General features: G+C 39.6%; 1 protein-coding gene and 1 long non-coding RNA gene across 3 annotated transcripts in view; both read right to left on the reverse strand.

The window, feature by feature from the left end:
• ADAM12 (ADAM metallopeptidase domain 12) overlaps positions 1-25,136 on the reverse strand; it is a 182,026-nt gene that overhangs the window by 95,509 nt on the left and 61,381 nt on the right. The gene's annotated exons all lie outside the window — the stretch shown is intronic.
• LOC108494502 lies at positions 13,812-24,107 on the reverse strand. The gene is made up of 3 exons (XR_001873865.1): positions 24,058-24,107; positions 14,933-14,971; positions 13,812-13,891 (listed from the first exon to the last, which is right to left on the reverse strand). It is a non-coding gene; the product is annotated as an uncharacterized LOC108494502 (long non-coding RNA).

Here is a 25,136-nt window from a genome sequence, read left to right on the forward strand (position 1 = left end):
ATTACAGTTGGCTGCTGTCAGAGAGCATTACCCCTAACAAGATCTCTAGAAACACACAACGAACATGAGCTTGAAGTTTTCTAATGCTCCAGATCTGCGGAAAGCTTGAGGACAGTGATATCATGCTGCCAACAGCTGTCACAAGCAGTACGGTTTCATCTTGTCGTTGGCCTAACAACCGTCTTTTCCTTTTCTATTTTGTGCCTCAGCATCTCTTCAGCTGTCACAACAGATATGTCAAGCAATATTACCCTCCCAACAATATCAGCTCTAGTTACTTCCCAGAATATTCCTCTCCTGGCCTCTCAAAGGCACGAGTCTATTTTCTCAATTGCAGTCAGTGCAAGAGTAGAATTAATTCACTCCATATCAGTGTGTCTTTTCCATAAAATACCAAATTCAAGATGTCAAAGATTAATCCGAAAGGCAAATTCATGTAAAATTGCTAAATCACAGCACTTATGTTCTGAGTTGCTATGGAAAACTTCCCAGCTTGAGGGAGAAACCCTTTTGCTTGTGGCACCAATGCCATGGAAAGGCACGTTCTGCAGCCCAGACCGACCCACTGCCCACAGCCTTTCATCCACCAGGAAGATTAGGAGTGTGCAATACTCCTTTTAAGCTTTGTTGCTTCCTAGGAATTATCTGCTCCTGGAATCACAGATTGAAGGACATAACAGCTTACAGAGGAATCCTCAAGAAAACAACACCTTTTGAGTGGTATAGATTTAAATATGGGTGTAAAAAAAAATCCCAAAAGCATCAATGAGGAGGAAGGGAAACTGTCATTCCAAGGGCTGAAAATCCAGAAAAAGCTGGTCTAGTGGAAGATGTCCCTGCCCATGGCAGAGGGTTGGAAATAGATGAGATTTGAGGTCCTTTCCAACCCAAACCATTCTGTGATTCTGTGAAAGAGCTGCCACAGGTACCAAACACGTTCCAGGTCAGCTGCATTCCCTGCTGCAGCACTCAGTGGGCTGTTCAGGCCTTTTATCCCTCTGGAAACATCTGTATTTTGAAATCCTGTTCTTTCATGAAGACACAGCTCTTGCTGTAGGAGAGCCTTGAACCTACCATGGATTTATTGTAAGGTGTCAGCTGTGACTGGCAGCAAAGGAGAAAGGCTGACAAATCCTCTTTCTCACTGCATGTCTTAATGTTCAGAAAGCAGGTGTGCCACAGCATGAATATTTTATTTCCAGAGAGAAATTATTCCTCATGATAACGTCCTGGCTGCTCAGCACAGCTGATTTCACACTTGGTTGGTGGATATGATGCTACAGGTCACACAGTGGCTTTCTGCCATGCAAGATAAAAACCTGTCTGCTGGAGTCAGACCCCAAGCTGTCTTCATCAGAGCCAGTATTTCACTCAAATCATTACAGTAAATATGGTTTATCTGTAGGTAGGGGAAGAAAGGAGTAATCCAGCAGACAGCATTCAATCTAAGACAGAAACATATCAGATAATACACAGGAGAGGTAAATTGTGCCTGTACAGAGGTAGACACGCATCGAGCATCCCAACAGAGAACTGCAGACAAGAAAATGAAGTCCAGTCAGTTGAAATCACATTGAAGCCTGTTTGCATGTTCTCTCTTTTCCCTGCCAATGTCATGGGGGGGGGTAAAATTTCATTTTCCAGTTTTGCCAAACATCTCCTTCTCTTCCCAATGGGCAAAGCCTACCAAACCTAAACAGGAAACTGCAGAATCAGGGCCAGGATCCAGCCAAGATTTCAGCACCCATTTAAGTAAAAACACATGCTTAGTTCCAGCTCTCTTCTGAAAAATCTGGAAGCTCACAGCTGAAGCTTTTTAAGTGTTTTGTTGTGGGTTGTTTTTTGATTTTTTTTTTTTGTTTTTTTTTTTTTTTTTTTTTTTTTGTTTTTTTTTTTTTTTAATTGTTTGATGAGAGTAAATGTTGACTAACCAAGTGCTTGAGGAGAGAAGCAGCACTCAAGTGTGCAGGTCTGAACTGGGACTTGTACAGCGTGGAAGATGTTTCCTCAGGGCACTTTCTGCTAAGATGTTTCTGTATCTAGAAAGGTAGAAGGCAACAAACAGGAAGAAAAAAGTGAATTGTCCTTCATGTCCCTTCTGCACAGGAAGTGTTGAAAATGCCCAGACAGAAGGAGGACTCTTCACTGTGGCCCATTTACCAAACAAAGAAATCAGCTGTAAGACATGAAGAGCAACAATAGTGCTCAGAGTACCTATAAAATGTACAGTTTGGACTGCAGTGGCTCTTATATCAGGAATAGAGAGGAAAATCCTGGCTTCTCTGAGCATGAAGGCAAATCAAACATCAAGAAAAGAGGGTATGGCAATTGCCATCCTGTGCTATCATGAAGGAAGACAGATGAGTGAGCAAAATCATTCAGCAGGTACAGGCAAGAAAAAAATAGTGCTTTCATTAAAAAAAAAAATCATTAAAAAAAAAATAATCTCTGCAGCTCACAAGCAGGGCCAGCTCCTGCTTCCCTCAGGTATTCCTGGTCATCCATAACCATCAACATTTTTCTGTCTTGTATCTGATTAACTCCCATATCAGTTTGGAAAACACTGCAAAAATCTTCATTAAAATGAAAGAAGGGATAACTACAGGAAAGAGTCCCTTTGAAACATTCATGGTATTTACAGTTCCAATATCAGCAAATTCTGCACTCTGGGCAGAATGAAATACAATAAAATTAATTGGAGAAATTTTCGTAAATGGAGAGAAAATGGAAAAGACAAGGACTATGGCTCTGAGAAACCAGAAGACTGCAGAAGCCTTAGAGGTAAAGCACAACTTGCAGCCTCCTCAGTTTACTTATAGCAATTTAAAATTATCTGGAGATTGCACCAGGAAAGTGGGGGGATGTTTTTATAACTCCTCAGCTGTCTGTCTCCTCCAGGTCAACACCAGTTGCTCCCAACTCAGCAACAGTGATCCCCATAATATTCAGACTCTGCAGCATCTTAAGCCAAGCAGTGCAGAATAGCAACAGAAACTGTGGCAGAGTACAAGGGAGGATCATTATCCTACATGAGTGGTCCAAATTGCACCCTGAGGTGTCAGTGGTTGCACAATTGCCAGAGTAAAAGCATCTTTTCCATGTGGTTTCCAAAGTGTTCATATACAGTTCAAGCCAACCATTATGGCTTAAACACAGTGGATTAAATAGTTCACTATTTCTTATCACTTTGCACTCTAAAGCTAATATCTCAGGCTTCAATAACACTGTGACACACTGTGTGGGTTTGTGAAGTGCTGAGTCACTATAAATGGATTTAAAATATCATCTGATAACAGAATGGGATTTTCAATGCAAACATGAAAAAGGAAATAAAAGGACTGAAAGTGGCATGAAAGGGCATCAGTCTGAGGGCTACAGGCTGGGGAGGGAGTTCAGGCTGGGTAAAGGCTCCAGTAAAGGTATTGATCCATCATTATAAGATGCAGTAAGTCCAAGGCTTGGAGGATAAAGAGGTACTGAAAGACTTTCATTTATGGACTTGCACTGAGATTGTATCTCACAGTGTGAAGGTGAATGAGTTTGGCTGTTTTAGGGGAAGATTGCTAAGGACATGGAAGGTTTGTCTTCTGGCCTAACTCTCAGTCTCTCCTGAGGTTTGTTTGCACTGTGAATCCCTAGGATAGACTTTACCCCAACAAGAAAAACTACCCAGCACCCCTGAAACACACACTGCAGCTTCCTTAACATGAGGAAGAAGGCAAAAAAAGAAAATCTGATACTTAAAGGTTGAATAAAGAGAAACGTGAAATAACACTGGAGAGCAAGCAGTGATAAGGGAGACAAAAGAGAAAAATAAGCAGCAAGTACCCCTTGGATCTATTCCTAACTCCTCTATACTGAAACACCTGCAGGAATTCTCTTCATTTGTCCAACTCCTCAGTTTCCTCATCTGTGAAATGCAGTCATGGTCTCACGCCCCAGTACTGCAGAGGAGACAGTGGTACCTGGAGATCACCATTTATCTCACCCAGCCCTGTGCAGTCTGGTGCTAGAAGATGTATATAGTTCCAGGAATACCCAGTGTGAAGTCTTCAATATCTAGTTTTAACAGACTTCTAATACAAGGTCTGAAATAAAGCTCCTAATTGAAACTGAAGCATAATTCAGGCACACCAAGGGAGGAATAATGAAAATATACTACAAATTTAGCAGTGCTGGGGGGGCAAACATGGGAGTGAGGAACTTCCAGGCTCAGTTGAGGGCACAAAGATGGTCAAAGAGGAGCATGGGGCAGTGGGAGGTGAAGGCAGTAGCCACATGGATATGATGATGCAGAACTCCAGTTATTTGTATTTATACTTCTATCTGGCTACAGCTATAGGCAAATTAAAGCTGACTACACAACATCCCATAATATTCTCATGATGGGAAATTCTAGCCAAGTTGTTAGCCTAATTACTATTATCAACACAAACCACATCACCACGTCATCAGTAGAGAGAGACTTTATGATTGTGATGTGTTCTGCTCCTAAGAATTCAGCGAGAGGACAAAATTATATTGGCAGGTGAGAGAGCAGATCTAGAAGAAGGGAAATGGGAAAGCTAAAACTACCCCTAAATAATAATCCACCTTAATGTACGGAATTAAAAATTATTGAAGTAATGAACTAAAAATACATTTACTGCTGTCTGTATAAAAATATATAGCATTCTATTGTTAATTCATTTTAGAATTTAATCAGAATTTCCATTTTTACTTTTTCAGTAAAACTCTACTGTAAACTTGTCAGACATGTATGTTATGTGTGTAACTTGTGGTGTTCTGCTGTCAGCTATTCAAGTCTCAGCAGTTTTAGACTATTTCCAACTGCTGTGATATTCTATTTAAAGAGTATTAAATTACCTTTTAAAAAGCAATGCAGCCAGTAATAATGAATGAGGAACAGTGTAAGCACAGGTGAAGAGCTGGCAGCAAAAGGCCTCTGGTTTGTTCTCAGTCACAGTGAGATTCCAAGTACTCATCCGAAAATGTAGTAATTACATCTCCACTCTTACCCATCATACTTGTCCCATTTCATCAAAAGGAAAAGCTCAAAGTCATGTGATGAGCTATGGATAAATAACAACTTTGACTTCTGTCTAGTGAAAAAACTGTTCATACACAAGGTATGTTACAAAAAAAAAAAAAAAAGAAGTCTTGCAAAATCATTTATTTTTCAATTAAATAATCCCCAAACTGTTAGCTTTAACATCAGTTAGTTGGGTGAAGGAAAACCCAATGAGAACTCAGTATTACCAGCTAAAATACCCGAAAAACATAACTCACCTTTCTCATCTTATGTACTTTTAATAAACATGTAAAATCCTACCCCAATCTTCAGGAGGACAAGGCTTTCCTGTGGTTTGGAAGGTGCAGAAAAGGGCAGTACAAAGCCACCACACCTGGATCCTGTGACATTTTTAATGGCTATTTCTCCAGCTCTAGATTTTGCAATGATTCTACAGAAAGTGACTCTGCCTGTCCCTGCACTTACCAACGCTGATCTCACTGTCTTGACTGCATTTTACTGAAGAGGCCTTTCCAGCTGCCCATTGTACTTGCTGTCTCCTAACTCCAGCATTCTGCTCTCCCCAGCCTTTCTTTCACTCCCATATTCACCATTATACCTGAATGGCACCCATTTGCCTCACATAGGAACTGGGATTTTAAAAGGGAATAAGTGATGGAAGTTCTGTCACCGATACCAAAAGGCTCAGTTTGACCAGCTGCTGATCAGCTGAGCTGGTGATGCCCTGCCCAGCAGGCAAAAAGTTACAGGTAAGTAATAATGATAAAAATACAATTGTATTTCAAATCAAAACATGTTAAAGAGGCTAATCCAAAAAGTAAGAGAAATTGAGATGGGGTTGTATTAAATCCAGGATGTTTAATATCTCAGCCTTCATTAACTTAAGAATATTTCTTAAAGCAGCATCACAGAGGTTTCCATGTGCTTTATTTTTATATCAGGGCACATTTCATACCTCTAATCCCCCTTTCTCTCCTTTCCCCATTATCAGAAGGTTGCAGAAGACACCAAACCAAGCGACTCCCTGCTCACCCACCCCACTCTATGGAGCAATATTATAACATTTGTCCTGCACAGTTTTCACTACGAGCTGCTCTCCCTATCAAGAATGTAAGAGCTTAACCTGGAGTCTGGACAAAAGCCCCTGTACATGCATTTTAAAAAGGCTGAGATCTATAAAACAATTATAAGCAAAAGGAAGTTTTGGAACTTAATCTTTGTCAGCACTCCTGCAGGAAAATAGGTCATGTTGAGCAAACCTGATTTCCTTCGTTGATATGATTACATGTTTGATTTATAAAGATGATTACATGGTTTAAACTATTGTAAGGCATTTGGCCTAGTATTGTACTGCATACAGATCCATGTATGGGAGAACCTAAATGAAACAGGGATTAGTGAAGCAGGAAAATTCCAAAAAAATGAGTGTCAGCAAAGAATGTTCTTATTCAGCTCCTGGTGGGATTCCACAGGCTTTTTTTTGGCAGGTATTGTGTTATTCTGCACTGCAATCAACAATTTTGGAGTAAACAAATGGTATGTAGTATCCTCAAACTTGGAAGGAATTTCATGTGATGAGAGAGAAAGGACTATGGTGTTATGGATTTGTGGAACTGTCCCACAGGTGGGCCACCATCCCACAGGGATGTTTTTTTCCCTGGTGGTGGTTTTGGATTTTCTTAAACGGGTATGAATGCAAAATAAACCCACAGAGTAGTGAGAAAGAAGAGGAGAGTTTTCTCTTGGAAAACAGTGACTGTAGAACAATACAAGGTTGTACATAACATCTGTTGTCCCAAGTCTCTGGTCAGGAGAAAAAGTGGTCAAGTGAAAAAATGACCCAAAATTGAGAGAATTAGGAAAAGTGCCCCCAAGCAGCAAAAAATGAGAGAATTTGGTGAGTGGTTCGAACTATAATTACAGATCGTTTAAGAATACAGCAAAGAAAAGAGAGAGAGAGAGGGGAACTTAACACCTCTGAGGGCTTTGTGAAGGGAAAAAATAGAGAAAAATACTCCTAGAATCATAGACTGGTTTGGACTGGAAGGGACCTTAAAGACCATCTTGTTCCAGTCCCTTGCCATGGGGGAACTGGGAACACTCCAGTACAGGCACAGCTGAACCAATCCAGTGGTCTGGGAGAAAGAAAAAGTCAGAGTAGAGAATGCAGAAGTTGGACTTTGTGTTCTGTACATAACTGGGTGTAAATACCCACCATGGAGCAGAAGGGAATGTTATTGGTGTAACTTAAAATTGAGAACAAAGAGATTAGATACAAAAATATTTCAAGGAGAAAGACACCGTTGGGAATGCATTTCCCAGGGAAACACAGCATGAATTAGGGCATAGGATGCTCTGGTCTGTTTAATTGTACCCATGGAGGGCACAGACAGCAGGATGTGAAGCGGCTTGGAGAACACCAACGTGCTTGTGATTCTACTGAACACCAATTTTCAGCATATTTTTAAGACTACGCATTTCTTATGCAGAGAACACAAAGCTGGGGAGCATTGCTGCCAATAAATCTGGTGATTGCTCCAGCTCAGAGTCCTCCTTCCCCTCTGAATTTAATGAAATCCTCCTCAACTGCTGTTGTACTTGTTGCCTGTAATTACTACATATCCATCAGGTTATTGTGATGCAAGCTAAAAAATGCAGCAGGCAAAGTTGATTTTTTTAAAAATACATATGTATTTCTTTAAATTACACTGTTGCCTGAAAACACCATGAGTCTAGTCAGTTCATGTATTATTTTCCAATGAGAGCTTTTGCTCAGAATTAATGTGAAGTCTCCACAAACACCATATTTTCCTTTGGATAAACAAATTGGACATTGCTTTTCAAATGGACAAGTAGCAGATAATAGAGTGCCTGCTGGCTGCCTGGGAATGCAAGGTATTCCTGGATAATGAGATATTGCAGAGCAGAGACTTGATACTTCTTTAACAAAACAACATTTCTTTGACAGAAGGCTTTCAAGGTTAAGTATGTAGAGCAGCCACAATTTATGCAAACAAAATCTGCCCTGATTCTTTGAACTGATCACATCTATTTTCTATCTCAAGTGTAATCTAAAAACATCAAAACCATCTGATTTCCCTCTTCTCTTCACGGTGCACTGAAAATAATGGTGGTACTTTCAGGGAAAGGTCCAGGAAGGTTGCTCAGAGTTCACTTGTGATTTACAAATGTGCCTATTTTAACAATACAGAGGAACAAGTTAAATGAAAAAGACTTAAAGAAAATATCTCTGCGTGTGATACAAAATAAGGAAGGTGAAAGCACCGGCTCTTACTAAACACAGTCCAACTCGATAATCAGTTTACTTTCTTGGTATGTTACCCTCCCTCTCCCAACATCCTTCCTTTCTAAAGGGCTCCTCTTTACCAGAACTCTTGTACCACTGTAAATTTTGTCATAGTTTAATGTGTCCTTTAAGGCACACCTGCTCTTCCTACATGAACTCATTGCAAACATGATTTATTACCTCGCTTTTCATTTCATCAGCCTCTAATCAAATTCTTAATGTGATAATTTTAATGCCAAATGGATTTCACAGGAAGAAATATGGAAACGTTTTCCATATGGTCCATTCCTCCTGTTTCTTGTCTCTCACTACCTGACAGGGCACAGAAAAAAAACAGAAATCTGAAGGCAATGGTGATGCTCTTTTTGAAAGTCCTCAGTGGTGTTGCAAGCAACAAAAAAGCTAAGAAATAATCTCATTTGTTTTCTAGCTACCCTTAATATGAAAGTTTAAATGTTGTAAGGTTGGTAAATCAAACTAGAATGTGGTCAATACAAAATAAGTAAGGTGTAACCACTGGTTCTTATTAATCACAATCCAATTCAATATTTAATTTGCTTTCTCGGTGTTCCAATATCCTTCCTTTCCAAAGATCTCCCCTTCGCCACCAAGGCTTCTGGAGGTATATATATGTAAAAACTATCTATTTACACAATAATTCTGCCTTCAAATCACATATGATCACCTTGTAAATTAAGAGATTTCTACACATGTGCGTGAAAAAACTGGCAAACACCAGCCAAAAGAAAATACTAAACACCACTCAAAGGCACACTTGCTCATTGTTGGAAGATGCCACATGAAATACGATGTCAATAAATGTATTTCACCCCCTGCCATACATCAGAATAAGTAAAAACTGTCAGTAGTTTGGCTCAATGAAGTGTGAGAATGCAAAATGAGAAAAACTAGAAATGTAGCTGCAAGTGCTTAATACGAGACCCTAAATTTAATATTGTTTCCCCTGTGCTGGCAAGGAAAACATGAGGGTGGGCAGATGCAGACACTGTTTTCACTGGCACTCTCAGTGAGACGTTTGCCATCTGGTTTGTTGAGGTAAAGTGAGTTGAGAGAAAAAGCCAAGATCTCTCTTTGAATGTTAAATGAGTTGTTTCTGTTGGAGAGTAGATATTAAAACTTAAACTGCCTGGGTAGAAGGTTCTTTCTCTCCCCTTAAACAACCATTCACTTGTTAATACACTATTCAATTATAAGTAATGCAGCATAGATGAGAAAATCTAATGACACTGTAACATTTAGAAGGTAAAAGCAAAGGCTTCATACACTGACAATGAATTGCAATTTTTATCCCAAGGTATATCTGCTTACTCTGACCAATGTTCACTTTCAACTCCGTAAACTATTTTTTCACATTTCATGTATATTTATGAATAGACTATTACTGCCAAATTCCTAGCTTAGCTATCCTTGCAGAGCTTAATACATATTCAAAAGTCACAGCTGTGACTAGGAGGAGATGAGTATTTTTGTGGAAACCAATTTTTCTCACATATCAAAATGTATTTCCTTAATTTATTGTCACATGCTTGTTAAACCATATTTTAGATTCTTCCCCTAATGCAAACTCCTGCAGAACATGGATTGTGGTTTAGAAGGCTCCTACAATTGCAGTCCACACTGATTTAAAGAAAGATTTCCTTCAGTTATGGAATACTGTGGGCAAACACTGGAAGTAGCACTTGGTGATAACAAGAACACTTGGAAAAGTAACAAAACTCTACAATTATATTAACATGCAGAGTGTTGATGACTCTCCCACAGTATCTGTGACAGTTATTATGGCTGTTCTCAGAAATTACTAATTAAGTAAATCAGCAATAAGGCTAAAGGATGACAACTGAAACAGTTTTAATTCATGATAAAAATCCCTCTGTATAATACAGAATGCACTTGTGCTTTAAAGATTTTGAGAAATGCCATCTTCTGAGAAAAAAAAGGAAAATTTACAGTTTATCATTCAGTCTTAACTGAAGAAATTACTTTTAAATCTTGCTTTCACTGAAAAATGTTATTTTGGGGATAACTGTAAATGTCTGATGCAGGTGAAGATACTCCTAAAGGGCAAAGGTGTTGCTCCCCTTGGCAATGATCCCATAAAGAGGGAAGGTTTTGTGGAACACATAAAGGGTAGTATTTTGGGATACACACATACCAACCTCTAAAAATGCAACTGAATGTCCAATAAAAAATATTATAAATTTCAGTACAGTAAAATCTAAGGACAGACCTATAAAATAATGGATATTTTCATGTGGTCTTTCCTCTCACCACTGAACCTTCGTAAAGACAAAGGTGACAAGATTTTGGGAGCCTTGTCAGTGGGAGCAGTGAGGGCGGCAGTGCTCACCTATCCCATTCCTGCCTCAGAAATGCTCCTTCCAGGTGGCACAAAATCCCACTTATTCCAGTGGACTCCCATGTCCTGAGTGGTGCAAGAGCTCTGTTTGGGTTTAAAGCCAAACTAGTTAAACCAAAAGGAGTTCTCTGTTATTTAGGCAACAGGAATGACCAGGAGAGAGCTGGGAGATAGATTAACTCACTAGAACCTTCTGTGTGTACCAGACAAGCATTAGACAGACATGTAAAACTCACATTTCCTTTCCCAGCCTGGACAAACTCAAAGAGCAGTAATTGTTAAGCTACAACAAGATATGCAAAGAATAAAACATCTGGCATTGAGATCCAGTCCGTTCTGGAAAACAATATAGCTGTAATGTTTTTGCATACTTTGAACATTCATAATGGAATGGCACTATCTCTAGAGCATGGATTTTCCCAATATCATTTTCATCTGCTGAGTGAGCCAGAGTTTGTTAACCATCTGCATATGTGCAGCATGGATTTTAAAAGTAATTATTTTTGTAGCATTCCAAATTGCTGTTGCATAAAATAGCATATATTTCTCAGTGAAACTGCTGGAGGTTATGTAAGTCCTAAAACACCATTTTTGCATCCATTTTAATTTAGCTGTTGTGCAGCTCCAACATTGTATGTGTTTGTTTTGTCTCAAATGCAAACAATGTGGATTGAAGTTTGGAGGTCCCTTGCTGGTGACAGCACTTGCAGGGAAAGGTTTTGGTGATTTGTTTTTATGCCTTTAGGGGTAGATTTGGGATGATGTCTATCCTGACCAAAGCCTACTGAGATTTAATTCAAATTGAAATTATTCAGGTGGGGTTTTGCAGTGGAAGGAGCTTCATTTGGATACCTGACTCACTTCTCTCTTTCCAATTTTCCTACTGAATAAACACCACTGAAATTCTGATTTACAAAGGAAAAACAATATCTACAACATGTATTTAAAGGCTAACCATGGGCTAAGGTTCTGCTGTTGTCTTTACTGTTCTTTATAATATTGTCTTTATTATTTGTTATCTTTATTGTTTTCTATGCTTAATTTTCTTGGAGGGAGAGGAGGATTCAGTCTAAAGCCTTCTGCTGTGTAATTTGTGATTTCAGTAATTAGAAATACCCTTGGTTTCTGAAATATTTAAAAATATAAATAAAACAACCAAGTGAAAACAACTTGCCTTCAAACAACAACTTCCAGTGGGCAGATTCATGGAGACAATGAAATTAAAGCTGTACTTAAGCCTTCATAAACAGAAACCTCCAAAGAAAACTAAGTGAAGTCTAATATGAATTTTAATTTTTTATGTACCTAAAACAGAGTAATTTCTCTTCAGGACAGACAACAGGCCCCAAAAAATAACTGCTCAGCACATCCCAGACTGCCTGAGCCACACCTTCACTCGGACAAACTAATTTGAGTAGATCTCTGTTTATTTGAAAGGTCAGAATGAGACCAAATATCTCAAAACAATTGAAATAAAAGTGACTGAAGACTCTTATTTTACTTTAATTTTCTTTTATTTCAGGAAAAAGGATGACTGGCAGTCAAATCCTTGTATTAACTCACATAAAGTCAGGAGGCTTCTGATAAGTGAGTCCTGAGAAATACTACACCTTCATGGCCTCAGGCAAATAATTTTTTTCTGGTGGATAAACAACAATATCATCCTACTGACATGTGTAAATTCTATTCCTTCATGCACAAATTCCATAATTATTTTTTCAGGCTTTGATAAACAGCATGAATTCTATATTATGCATGGTCCTCCTCTGTAATGAATAAATTTGCCTTTTAAAGTCTGCAGCCCTAATAACTGAAGGGGAAGGAAACATGAAGAACAGAAAGAGGAACTGTTTCAACAAGCTGGTTGTAAATAAGGTTAAAAAATAATTTAAAAACTAAAATCAAACCACCTAAAGTGTATTCAAAGTTTTATAATGATTTCCAAATGAGACTATTCTAAATGTAACACCTTCAGACAGCTGTAAATTTGATCTACAGCACTAACAGCCACAGCAGTGATTTCTAATCAGGAATTACCAGCCCCATCATGTCTGCTACATTTTTTATTCATAGTTTTCCATTTTTCTTTTAGTATCCATTTAAACAGAGCTGTTTCGGTTTGTTTTGTTTTTTTTTTTTTTAACTAAAATGAGAAAACTGCACTGTGGCTCAAATCAGTTTAAAGCAAATACAAAAATTAATATTGCCACTGCAATGAAATTCCTTCTTCTTTTCCACATGTTCACCAAGTTTTAAGATTTTAGATCCAACTCAATTCTAGGTGCACCCAAATGCTTCCAACTCCACGTCCTCACCCACACACCTTGAGAGCAACTCAAAGTTTGGTCAACATGGTGGGACTACAAAGAAGAAAGATCTGCCTGGGTGATTCAGACTGCAGCAATTAGGGAATTAATTATTTTAGGAATTAAACAGTATAAGGTGTATTAACCTCACAGATATTCCCAAGCTGACCTTGTCCGAGCTTTGCAGGTCCTACCTGCCCATGACATCGACCAATGGGGCTGTGGAAGAGTGAACATATATTTTTTATACATTAGGCCTGCTTTTTCCTACTGGATAATTGTACACATCACTATGAGTGTGGGAACAGTACCACTGAAATCAACATTATTCACATATTTAGGGTGTGCACAAGCTTCAAGATTGGACCAGGACATGGTACCAGGGACTAGAAAACAGCAAAATATTGACTTTTCCTGCTTTACAGAAATTTTATTATGTTACACTATTATTACTAATTATTACTATGAAAATTAAGTCAAAAAATCAGGGCTACATGTAAAATGATTTCTCCTTGGTGGTAAACAACTAAACCAAAGAATCCTAAAGAGTTTTCAGTCAATATCTCTGAGTTTTATTGCTTTATCATGAAAGACTCCCTTTAAATAAGAGACAAATTATGACACCAAAGAGGACTTGCATACTGTCTGATATATTTTAAAAATCAAATTATTTCATTCTTTATGAAGTGTTCAAGTGATGGAAACCCTGTTATTCCCACCACAGAATACACCCTGGGATCTCAAGGTGGTTTTGTGTACCTGCTTCTTCTCTTCAATGACACAGTCATTGCAAGCCAGCAATTTCTTCCACTCTGTAAACCAACTATTTTTCTTCAAAACTTCATGAAGGTATGGAAAAAATGTACAAACTGAAAATAATAGTTGAAAATCTGATGTAATACAGTGATCTGATCAAAATACCTATTTTATCAACTAAACTCTTTTTGTGCTAAGGATAACTGCTCAGGTCTGTGTAAGCTGTGGTCTCTTTGTAGTTTTCCCCTTATGAAAAAGTAGTTCAGAAAAAAAAAAAAAAAAAAGCCAGGAAATTATAGTTAAAAAGCTGGAGATTCCCACCTGGCAACTGCTTTGAGTGCTACTCCAAAGGGCTGCCACTACAGTGTAAGGCAGTGTCACTCCTAATAGTATTTTATTAAATCAGGATCTAATTCAATTACAGCTGCTCTCCATATGATCAGTTCCCTTCACTGGAGAGGAAGGATTTCCCTCTTCACACGTTTAAGGCAGACTTTGTGTGCAATGTGATTATTCAGCAGTGGGAGATGACAGGCAATTCAACTCTTGCTCAAGCAACCCCATAAATCTCTGCTGACATCGCCCAGATCAAAACACAACTCTTAAAAAAACGCTGCTTTTTTGTTAAGCTTTCTTGATTTCATTCTCCTTTCTTGGTCTCAAGTTTGTTTTGGGATTACAGAATCCCAGAATCACTGAGGTTGGAAAAGCCCTCCCGGCCCACCGAGTCCACCCCATGCCTGATCCCCACCTTGTCACCCAGCCCAGAGCACTGAGGGCCATGTCCAGTCACTCCTTGGACACCTCCAGGGATAGTGAATCCAGCATCTCCCTGGGGAGCCCCTTCTGATGCCTGACCACCTTTTCCATGAAGAAATTCCTACTGTTGTCCAACCTGAACCCCCTCCAGCTCAGAGGATTTCTCTCTCTCTCTTCATGCAGTTGTATGTGTACAAGAAAAAGAGCAAGGGAGGGCAGGACAGTCTTACATCAATACCCACACTTCAAACAATAAAAGAGAATTCAGAAAAAATAACCAGCTCTGACCTATCACCTCAGTGGTTTTATCCTCTCCATGCAGAAGAACAAGGTTCAGTTTATAAATCATTACATTTTTACAGAAATACATCTCTGTTGACCTTTGGATTGCCCACCTTTTTGGGATGTCCTTAGGGCACAGAAGTGCTGGAAACCTAAATGAAGACACAATTATAGAATAGAATTACAGAATAGTTTGGGCTGAAAGGCACATTTAAAAGTCGTCTAGTCCAACCCCCTGCCATGGCCAGGGACACCTTCCACTAGAACAGGTTGCTCCAAGCTTCATCCAACCTTGAACACCTCCAGGTTCTCTCTCCTCTCTCATAATCCAGCCTATTTTCCCCTCAGAGACCAGCCCTTGGAGTCATTCCAGTGCAAGGAAGGGCAGGATGCTGAGTGCCCTCAGTCCCTACCCCAAGCCAGTGGGTTTCCCTCTGCAATCCCATTGCAAAATCAAGGTCCTGTGTACCACAAAGCTCCTTGTTCCTGGACTGTCCATCAAAGTACATAAAATTATTAAAACTGGCAGCTACTTACAGATGTAGAACCTGCATTCTTTTCTGGTGTATTTTAGTCTAGAAGCCAAAAACAATTCTATCATTTTCCAAGGGTAGGAAGATCACAGCAAATTAAGAGCAAACTAAGAAGGCAGGCATCTGCTGAAGGGAAGGTGGTGAGAGTGGAATGGAGATATTTTCACTTAGTCATATTTTTGATTAATTCATATTAACTTTCTGAGCATCCCTGTGTGGAGAAGTCCCTGGGGAGCTTGTCACTCTCGCTGCTGTAGCAGCTCCTGTCGCTGGAGGGCACACTGCTGCTGCTTTCACAGCCTCTCACAGCCTCAGCTCAGCCAGTTTGGGATAGATAATATTTTTTTCCCCCTTTTTAAAAAAAAAAAAATTATCTCTCCAAATTATCTGAACGTACGGGTCTTCCTTTTCTAGATCTCTGACTGCTAAATTGTGCAAGGAAAAAAAAATCTCCAAAAGTAAGAAGTCAAGAAAACCCAGAGTTTTTATTTCCTGCAGTATTCCAGACAGTGTAACTATTCATTAACTTTAAAGCATACAGTTTAAAATTCTGTTTTTCTTTTGGTCTCGGCTTTACATCCTGGAGTTCATTTAGCCCCAAACCAAATCCCTGGCTCTGATTCTATGCTTAATATTAGGAAAATCGGGCTTCCATCCACGTAAGCTGTTATGCTTATTCAGCATTTCCTGTAGGTACTTGAGGAAAAACCTGACCCAGGTAAATCTCCTTCCTATGGATATGCATTGAACCCAAAAAAAATCCTTTTTCGCTGTGTCTGGGCTCCTCTGGCAGAGCTCTCTGGGCTGTTGAACGTCCAGACAGTGTGAAACACTGAACTATGGAACAAATTGCAAAAGAATTAAAAGGAAAAAAAATCCTAAATGTTTAAAGCTCACAGGGTAGAAATAACAAAGCAGTGAATTCCCTGAGACTACCTGTCTTATGCAACCCCTGTGTAGCCTAGAGGGGTAGTGCAGCCCTCCATATTCCTGTCAGGCTCCTCCACAGGATGAGGGAACCCTGGAGAAGGAGACCACAGAGGCAAATGCACAAACAGATTCCTCCAAAAAGGGCCCTCTGTGTGGTTTCTCCTTCCTGCCACAGCCTATGAGATGCAAATTTGAGCCACCCAGGGCCAGGAAATACGTTTCACAATGCTGATGGTCTCCTCGGTGCTTTTGAAATCATATTGTGACCCATGGCTTGGAACTGTTGGACACAACTACTGGAGAAGCTTTTTGGAAAGCAATTTCATTAGCACACAATATTGGCCTGACTGCCTGAAAAGTCAATGGTAAAACTCACAGTGATTTTAATGAGAGAAGAAGTAGGTCAGTACTGGAAAATCTCATGCACAGCCTTTATATTCTGTCACTGATTCCTTGTGATCCCCAGAGAAAGAGGAATAATTCTGAATCTCCCCTAGCAAAGCAGGGAAGGCAGTTTTACTGCCCAAACTGGGGTTTTGTACAATCTGCAGAAAAGTCCTTTACAGCATAAGAGCTTAACTGTGACACTTGCAAATAAATGGCAAATACATCTTTGCTGTTGCCCCAGTATTTCAGACCATCTCACTGCAACAAGCTTCCTTTAAAAATAAAACAAGCCCAAAGTTAAAGGAGTTCAGATTAAGATATTTTAGAGTCAATGTAACAAGTTGCAGGTAGATGTAGAAGCTGCTGGAGGACACACAAGAGTGTCAACAATTCCCTGTCAGATACTAACAGGATCAATTCTTAATTCCCTGCCCAAATGAGGTTCTAACACAGCCCGTCCTGTTCAGACTCAGACGGTTTCTTAGCTCCATTTACAGCCTGAGTTTGTCTTTGCCTAGAATGTTATTTGATCCCACATACCTCCCAGCCCAGCCCCTGAATGCTTCATTTATTAATCTCATATTATTTCCTCTGCAGGCAAACGAAAGGATTCACAGCTGATGATCTGGGCTGGTTGTTAAACAGCTGGGTTCCCTTCCAAGCCTTTTCCACGCTTTGCCTTTTCCCATCTCGGGAGTTCAGCTCCAGCTCTGTTAGACAAACTCCTCAGCTAAAGGAACAAATTAAAACACTGGAATCCAAACCACTTTAGATTGGCAACCTCATGCAATTGCTGAATCTCCCTAAGCCATAACAAAACTGTCATTGAGATCAGACCCCTGTTCCCAAAGCCTTCATGGAAGTTTTCCATTCTGGCTCGGCTTGTCACGTCGCTGATATCCCCACGTCCTCTCAGTGCTGAACACTCCAGCCCTGCTCCACTTACAGACTTCACCAGCACAGAGAAGGACCAGCACTCCCTGCAGGGCTCTGATTTACTGCACAACACGGGGCTGTGGGTTGAATTCCCCACTCTGTCCCCAGGAAGGGGACGGTCCAGCACTGAGGAAGATTCATCGGTTCACTTGGTCAACCTCAGAAAGGGCCTCTGGAGAAAGAGCAGGTGGATCTAAACTGCAGGTCTGCCCCTCAACGTCATATAATTCCCCTCCAGAACTGCATTTCCAAACCAGGTAGACATAAACTTCAGATCTGTCCTTCAAGGTCACAAAATTCCCCTCCAGAACTGCATTTCCAAACCATCAGCTCCCTACCAGTGAGGAGCATCACAACAGAACACCTGATATTGGACAAACATGGCTAATTCTCCAGGGAATCGTAATTGTGACAGTGAAATATGATGATGGACGAGGTCAAATACTTTCTTCAAAGAAACACGCTTGAAAATTATATTGAAAGCTTGACTTAGACAGATTGCAGGGAACTGATCCAGCACTACGGTCAAAGATATTTTTTCCCCAAAGAAATCAGTCACTGCACTACACAAGACTTTCACAGACACAAACACAAACAGAAAAATAATTTGATGTTTATTCTGACTTATCTTCCTGTGTTAACATCATTAGGACTTGTCCATACTGGAATATCAATCAGATCTTGTATGTGTTTTCTTCTAATACTAGATGAGGTCTTAAAAGATAATCTGAAAAGTTCAAGCCAAGTTAAAAACCCCAAAATGTTAATATTACAGATAGACCTCCATCTGTAGATAATTTGTGCCTGAGAAAGGAATAATTTCTATTCAGCAGATAAAACCACCTTATTACATATTAAGAATGGATTGTAGCTTTGCTTTCAGAGAGCCTAATATTTTTATGCTTAGATATCATTCAAATTCAACAGGCCACAAAAGTTCACCCAATATTCCATGTCCCTGATCTTTATATCTGCACACTCAAATGACTAAATTATGGTGTTGCTTGATAAAATTCCATGACATAACAGTTTGCAAAGGAATCACAGGAATGTAGGAGTAGAAGGAATCACCTGGTAATAAACATTCACTTCGAAAGGGTGCACATAACATCAGCTCTGCTCATTTGAGGTTGAGAAATTCCCAGAATCTCATAATAAACCAGAAGCATTCAGAAAAGAAGCCTAAAAACCAGGAAATCTGCTGTGCCACAGATGGGCAGCAGCAGAGATCAAAGATATTGTCACTGTCTCACATCCCTCCATCAGCAACAGATTTCCAAGAGAACACCCAGGCAGCCAAATTATCTGGAGATATTTGTACTCACACATCTATTTGTATTTTATGGGAGAAATCCTATGTTGCTCTCAAAATAAATAGGCATTTTAAAAACAAAAAGTATTTCATTGAAACAAATTTCTACAGATGAACAATCTGGTCTAATGGAAGGTGTCCCTGCCCTTGGCAAGGGGTGGAATGAGATGAGCTTCAAGGTCTCTTCCAACCCGTATCATTCTGTGATTCTATGACCATATAGATAAAATATTAAGCATAAATTAAGTACAGTGGCAACCAGATGAATTACAGTTGGATTTCATTATCCACATCCATCCAGATGTTCTGGAAATGATTCATTATAGATACATTCTGTAACTATAGAGATAAGGAGTGGAACTAAATGTCTGGAACACATTTTACTGATCACATCAGGATTCAAAGGTCTTCAAATCCGAGCAGGTTAGTAGCCACGGACACTTGAAGAAAATATTCTCATATAGTGTCATTCTGGCAAGCTGATGCATACATTAAAACACATAATAAGATGGAATTTATTTAAAAAAGAGGTGTTGGCAGTTGCAAGATGTCAGCTGTATTTGTAATAATAAACCATCCTTCTGGGGAGACCAACCCCCCACAATTTTCAGTAATTAATACAAAGCCCAAACTAAGTCAGTAATGTTAGCCAAGGGTAATAACATGAGCATATTTTGTTAGTAGAACATCATCTATTTTGCTTTTTTCTGGCACACAACATTATTGCTTACATTCTTTTATGGCATCTGAATTTGTATTATGGACCTACATGCTACTCCACCCTAAAAGCACAAGAGCTTCTCTGTACACCATGAAATGTCTGTCATCTGTTCTTTGGACATATCCAGACTTCATGTTGGATAAAGGAGCTTTATTTCCCCCTGCAATGAATTCTCCCCTCAAAAACGTCCATTTGGAGAAAATATTTAAGCACATCAAGCAGCAAAGTGTGCTAAAAATCTACCCTTCCCCGCACAGGGCCTGCTAAAATCCTGCTGAACCACTGATTACTGGAGACTCCTCCAGGGCTAAAAAAAAGTTCCTTGTAAAAGATAAAGAAAACTGAAATTTCATATTAATACCAACAGACTTTGATCTAGCAATATATCTACCAAATGTTATTCCAGTATCACATTCTAAATCTTTGTCTCGAAAATGATGTGGATTGTCAGAACTTCATACATAAATTTATAAGGGCCCATCTTTAATTTCATGCAAATGACAGTCCTAAATGGCCCTAGTAAAATACTCATTGTCTCCTACTGTCATAAATTTCAAACTTCTTTCGGCTTTTCACGAACTCAGAAGATGAATGACACACTAACTGTTCTCATCCCACACTGCAATGGCCTTGGCCTTGCACTGTACTCCTCTGCTGAAATATTCAAGTTCCAACCAAAAAAGTTGATATCAAGGAAGAGTTTGAGCAGTTCTGAAATAAAATGCCCCATAAAGTTGGGAAATTAAATGTTTTAACATGCTCTAAATGGACCTCTTAATTCCTAGGCACAAATGTGTGCCATAGATGTGGCACCTGGGGTTTAGTGGTGGGTTAATGCTGGGTTAATGGTTGGACTCAATGATCTAAGAGGAATTTTCCAACCTTAATGGTTCTATTATTTGATATTCAGTTCAAATTCATGATTATTTTGGAGCCCCTTACGCTGTACTTTGAATAATTTGTTACCTCGAGGGTTTTGTCCAGCTTTCCCATTTCTGTTACAATAATGACACTTTCTACAATCCTTCCTGAAAAAATTAATAAATGTTTTCCTTCGAAGTCTTTCTTCAGGAGGAAAAAAAAAAAAGAAAAAAAGTGGTTTCTAAGACTTTATCCAGAAATACTTCTCTCCAGGACAGAAAAGCAGGAAGTCAAAGGATTTCCCAGCTCTGCCATCCTACATATTTACTGACCCTGTAGTGGTAATAAATGTGGCTGAGTGAGTTGATCCGTGGCCAGGCTGTGATGTGAACTTACTGGGACCCAAACATGGCCATAACTTGGAAGACTACTAACTAATAAATGAGTCTAATGAGTCCATTTCCATGCTAGTTCTCTCTCAGGATTAAAAAAGAACCTGCCAGGTCACCAAGGGCAAAGTATTGGTTCTTGAAATGCAACCAGAGCCAGGAGTGTTGGGTCACAGACATAAATAGTTCAAACCAATTAGTAGTAGAGAGGTTCATTTACTAAAACTTCTACATCTAAGCCTGCTGCAGAGCTTCTGTGGCTTCAGGGACATGAATCACACATGACAAGGACCTCAGAGTTCTTGTTCTGCATCATTACAGAAATTTCCCTATGGCCTTTCAGGGGTGAGAGAGTCAGAAGGGAAGGTAACTGTTGCCTTTAGTTCATTCAGGCCCCACAGAAAAATCATAGTCTCAAATCTTTCCATAAAAACATTACAGAAGTTGGCCTGGGAGGTCACCACTATGTAATTAATACTTGTAATACAGAATAGACTTACTACATGGATGGTTCAGGGTCCATATAAACACAAGCAGTGAATTCCCCTGTGTCATGACAACAGCAGATACCCTTTGAGGGAATGCAGAACCAGCAGAATATCTGTGACTGCTCTTAAAAATCAATTATTAATTTTTAAAAGGGGGAAAAAAGTCAATGGCAGAAATGAGTGGTACCAGGACACACAAAAGAATAGAAACAGAAAAAACCAAATTCACTGCTGAGAACATGAAAATGATAAACAAACCATGACTAAGGAACCACAGGAAACGAGAGCTAGCGTAGAGCATCATGCTTTTTCCAGTTTATGCACAGAGAGATTAAAAAATGATTTCTTAACCACTTGTCAAAGCCTTTATTTCAAAATAAGTGTGTTATGGTCCTTCTGCATTAGGACATCACTGCTCAAAATATACTTCTGAGTGTAAATACAAGAATCAGTCTTTAAAATCTTTTTTTTTTTACTTTGATGATAGATGTATCATAAGAAGCCTCTGTGTCCTAGCAACAACATAACTCTTGCTAAAATCAGGCAATTGGAAAATCAGTCAAATTCAGACACAATTAAGATTAAATGTCATAACTGGCAATGTATGAAAAATACTAGGCCTTTCCAATTTAACTCTTTTTTTTTTAATTCTCATCTCCATATCTTTTGCAATGATTCATGCAATGACATTAGTAATACATGGAAATAAATTAGAATTGACTTTTGCTACAGTATCTGAATAGCACATTGGTGCTATTCTAAGCATGTCTGAGTGGAGTCCCCATTCTTCTCTGAATCAAACACACAAAGTTCATAAAAAGCATGAAGGCAACCAAGCTCTAAAATGGGCTATTTTAGTACTAAAGTCACATCCTAAACCCCTTTCTAAGACTCAAGCTTCCTAATTTTTCCTTGACTGGGTCTCAGCTCAGCCCCATTGTCAAGCCTTTGTTCATTTGAAATGAAAGAGATTTAAATTAGATATGAGGAAGGAATTCTTCCCTGTGAGGGTGGTGAGGCTCTGGCACAGCTTGCCCAGAGAAGCTGTGGCTGCCCCATCCCTGGAAGTGTCCAAGGCCAGGTTGGATGGGGCTTGGAGCAACCTGGGCTAGTGGAAGGTGTCCCTCCCCATGGCAGGGGGTGGGATGAGTTGATTTTTAAGGTTCCTTCCAACCCAAACCATTCTATGATTCTATAATTTGCTAGTGGGTGCTAAGACTTCTCTCGGTGCTCTATTTGAGAAAATCCTATGTTTCTGAATCCTCTTTTCATCCCTCCTAAATATAAGGTTTTCTATTTTCCCATAGAACACAGAGCTGCTTCCTGTTTGACATAAACTTCAAGAATCAACATCAGTCAGCCAATTCTGGTATCAATAGAATTGTTTCTTCAAGATCTCAGGGAAAATTTAAAATTGCACATTATTACAGAATCAGCATATTTTCCAGACCCTTAAGTTATTAGGTTTCATTTTACTTTTGTGTTTTGAAGTGGTTTTTTCTTTACCACAAGTTTTGTAAGCAAAGGATCTATCCAACTTATTCTCTCTCTTTGCTACCTGTTGTCTTCCTCTCTACCTCTTCTCTTCCTCAAAAACATCTCTTTAATTAGGGAACAGAAAAATAACGATATGAAGAATCCACAGGAACCTTAAATGAGTAACGTATCCCCTGATCTAACCTGTTCTTCCTGGACAATTTTTAGTCAGGAATGATCATGTCATACTAGTTTCCTTATACATTCCTGATATAATTTCCTAAAGGAAAAGACAGTTTCCCAGCATCCCCTTTCAGTCCCAGCTGGGCACTCTACCTTGTACCTGGTGTGCAACTTCCAAGGTTAAAGGAATGAGCATATTTTAGTCCTGTCAATAGTTTCACTGTCAATCACATCCTTGGCATTCATCCTTTGCTTGGACTGAGGCATTATCTTAATTTTTCCTTATCTCTGGATTGCAGTAATCCCTTCCTAATAAATTCTGATCTCAGAATCCCTCCTGGAGTGAAAACCAAAACAAGTTTCAGCAGTCCAGCTGGGTGCATTTCCTGACTTCTAGGGCTGACCACAACGACTCTGGTTTTATTAATGACAGTTCCTGTGCAGCCTTGCTGGACAAGAAGGGTTTTCCATAGAAGATTCCTATGGATATATCCTATCTGAGCCTCTTTTCTCTGCCATCACCTACAGAAAGCACACATCAGCCCCTCCCCACTCCTCAGCCTGCTGTGAACAGCTACAAGTGGTGTCCAGGATGGAGCACTATATGGGATACAGGCTGTGTGTGTAAACCAGGGGGCTGTCACAGCCTCCTCTCATGCTTTTGGGGGAACACCTGATTTCATACCTGAGTGCAAATTAGGTGAGTTAACTTTGTGACCTCATGACGCCAGTAAACCTGTCAGCATCCAGAGTGACTACATTCCTGCTGATTCCTTACCCTCATAGTACCAACACCACCTCTTGGATCTTCTAGACTATCAATCACACCTTCTCTACTACCTTCATCTCTATTTCACACACTCTTTTTTCCTCTGTTATCATGTCAAGAGTTCTTTTCCTACTGATCTCTTTACATGTCAGTGCTAAACTTTTACCAAAGGGATCTCCACTTCCCCTAAATGCCCCTTTCCCCTGAATAAGCAATGATGGTCAGTCCTACTTCTCTCCAGCAGAAGACTCACCCGGATCAGTTCTCTCTCTCTGTATCCAGTTTCTCCCTCAGAATCCATCATGTTGTTTCTCCACCTTTGCTCACAGAACTGTTAAAGACCATGACAGTCTCATTTAAGGAGTTTGTGCTCTGTGTCTGATATTCCTATTAGTTAACTTTTGTCAAACACATTTCTGCTAACAATGCAGAGCTCCAGAAGACTTAACTGGGTTCTGATCCAGCCCATGTCTAAAGTGAGTAATGGATTTATATCCAAATGGAGACACATTTCTGTTCAGTTACTCATGAGGTGCTTTACACTCCCAAAAGTTGAAAAATCCAAACTTTTTAATAGCCAAAAGCTAAATTTTACATTGTTTCTTTCACCATCAGGCCAGTTTTGCCACCACACCGTGAATCCAACATGTCACATGTGAGCCAAGGGTGGCATTCCCGAGAAGTGACCATTGGTCAGAAGCCTCAGCCTGTCCATGTTGGTTTTGATATGAAATTGTAATCACAGATAAAGATCCTGCCTATATCCCACATTCCCACCTTGTACATTTGCTTAAAAACTCATGTGTAACCTACACACAAGTCCCTTCCTGCATCCCTCTTCCAACAATTCTAATAATGCACAAGAGCTACATGTGTTTTACAATCCCACAACAGTTCCACAGCACTGCCCAAGGCAACTGTCACAAACAGTAGCAGCCTCTGAGGTGATGCCTCAGATAAAGTAAGGAGGAGGAAATTGCATCTGGCTGATGCTCAAGATTAATTCCATTTTTAAGGTAAGGAAGAGCTCAGGTTTCAGACTGCAATCACCAATGCATGCTGATTTCTTTAAAAAATATACAGTAATGCAAAATTTTTGAATCTCGTGGGATCTGCAGCTCTTGGAGATGTCAGTTATCATCTGCTGAATTTTCCAGACATACCTGCCCTTGCATGGTCTTCAGGAAACGGAGGCAAGATCCACAGAGCTGAGATCAGAGCGCAGTCTCATGCTGTATGTTGAAAAGTTTACCTGCATGGAAAAATCCATACCCTGCCTTTACAGAATCACAGAATCAATTAGGTTGGAAAAGACCTGTGAGGTCATTGAGT

The sequence above is a fragment of the Lepidothrix coronata genome, unplaced genomic scaffold (genome assembly GCF_001604755.1).
Source record: "Lepidothrix coronata isolate B3197 unplaced genomic scaffold, Lepidothrix_coronata-1.0 Scaffold25, whole genome shotgun sequence".
Lineage (NCBI taxonomy): Eukaryota > Metazoa > Chordata > Aves > Passeriformes > Pipridae > Lepidothrix > Lepidothrix coronata.